Genomic DNA, 2,257 nt, shown 5'->3' with positions numbered 1-2,257 from the left:
CATCGCGTGTTTCTCCAGCGATTTCAGTGTGGAGTTTGCACTGATGCTATACCCGATCTTGTACTTCGGCAATGTATTGTGGTACATGTACGTCAGTTTCTGTGCTTCAGGCCATGGGGGGTTCGTTCGTGCGAACAGACCCTTTAAATTCGCCATGAATTCCGCTACTGGCTCATCTTCGCCTTGGCGACGTGTGGCTATCCATTCATGGAGATCTACCTGATAGTCTAGCTCCCCAAAGTTCTCTCTGAATGCGTGGCACGCATCCTCCCATGAGTACACTTCCACCTGGCGATACCAGGTCAGTGCCACTCCTGACAGACACCCTCTCAAGACTCCTAGGAGGTCGTCTTCCTTGATTCGCAAGGTTTCCCTGGCGTCATCTACACGGGATATAAAATCCTCGACATCTTCATCCTTGCGTCCGGCGAACTCGACTCCCCACTTCTTCAAAGCCTCCAGGGCTTTTTGGGTGTTGAGGTATGTGTCCCACCGGGGGCGGTATTCTCCGTCACTGCTCTCCGAGAAGGTCCGAAAACGTCCTCGCCTCGATGAGTTATTCCTCATCTCCTCGAATGGACTCCTTCGGGGTGGCTGTTGCTCCTCTCTCGTCTCAGGCCTCCACTACGTTTCGGTCTGGCCTGGTCTTCCTCCAGAGGCCATTCCCATAGGGCCTATTCGGCCCCGTAACTCTCTGTCTAATCTCTGCAACCCGTTCCAACAGCTCTGCTGGCGTCGGGGTGGCTTCTGTTACCGTCACCCCGGGGGCTTCCCCTGTAGGCGTGGTGGCGCCACTAGCATTTCTGCTGCTCTTGCCACTCTTCTTCCCAGAGCCTGGGGGCCTACCCCTCTTCCGAGGAAAGGGGGGTGCTTCTAGCGTCCCAGAGCCATTGATTCTCTCCTCCAGGAGCTTAGTTTGCTCCAGGAGGGCCCTTAACACGGCCGGATTTGCCGACAGGCTCGTTGTTCCTTCTTCCTTCCCTCCGGGTGTCGCTGCAGGAGAAAAGAACTCTTCTTCCCCCACCCGAGTAGGTGCCTTTGGGAGCGGCAGGGTCCAATCTTTACTTCCTGGGTTTACCCGCCTCTTCCCTGATTCGGATTTGGTATCCGCTCGAGGTTATCCTCCTCGCCACGTTTCCTGCCGCTTGACCCTGGGGCTCGATGCTCCAGGATTTCGACGTACTCCCCCCCGGGGGGATCACTCTTCTCCGGTCGGGGTTCCCCTTCCGTGTTCTCCCTCGAGTCCCCTCTCGTCTGGGACTCGAGCTCCCTTTTAGTCGATTTTCTCGACGTTTCTTCCTCCGGGTTCACAGGCATTTCTCAAATGCAACAGAACTTCCTGATCGAGCAGCAGGTCTATTGAGCCTAACGTCTCGTAGCAGAAAAAGAGCTTCTCGGGCTTCTGCAGCCCCTTTTATACCCGTTTCCCAGGAGTGGGAGGCTATCCCCACTCCGCTGCGACGTCATTCGACAGCGCCCTCTCGATTTTACTCGATTTCTGCTCTCGAAGCTTCCCGGATACCTCTTGCTTACGGCATCACCCCCAAAGCCTCGTAAAACTACTATTCTCGGGGAAGATCTTCCGATTACCCCGCTTAATCTCCGCAGCGCCCTCTATTTTGGGTGCTCTGCTACTTCTCCAGATGCCCCGGGTGTCAAATACGTGGAAAAACCCCGCTATGTCCCCTCGGAACCCTCCGAGACGGGTTTCGAGGGCCTCCGAAAGTGGAAGAAATTTGAATTTCCCTCCTTTCGCGCTTCTGTTTGAATTTTTCCGCGTTAAAATTCGAACTGTTCGCAGGTTGCTCGAATTCGGGTAGAGTGGCGCCATCTGTTGGAGTCCCTTCTCTCAAGGAGTTACCTTCAAACGGCGTGCCACTTATCGGCGTGGTTCCATCGGTCGGTATGTTTTACCGACCGCCGATCTGACCACGGCAAGTTACCGACCAAGGATAAGTTACCCTGGCCAGTTACCTGTCGTGGAAATACCCGTCGGGGAGGCGTTAGATGTCGCCTACTACCCGATTTCGTGCTTCTAACACTCGGAGGTGTCAGAGCACGTGCCCGTGGAATTTTTTGTGTGGGGCTTTCGCCCCTAACACTCGTTTTCCAGGCTATTCAGCCCTTCAAATGACACTTACTCGCCCCATGGTCGTTTCAGACCATTTGAGCGCCTCTTCTCACCCTTTCTCATGGTGCAGGTGGCCTTTTCAGGCCACTCTTCTCCTCAGCTTCCCCGGGCACGATTCCTACAACA

Source organism: Diachasma alloeum, unplaced genomic scaffold, assembly GCF_001412515.2.
Source record: "Diachasma alloeum isolate Michigan unplaced genomic scaffold, Dall2.0 Dall_scaffold_00926, whole genome shotgun sequence".
NCBI lineage: Eukaryota > Metazoa > Arthropoda > Insecta > Hymenoptera > Braconidae > Diachasma > Diachasma alloeum.
The sequence above is the reverse complement of the archived record's forward strand: the minus strand, read 5'-3'. Positions refer to the sequence as shown.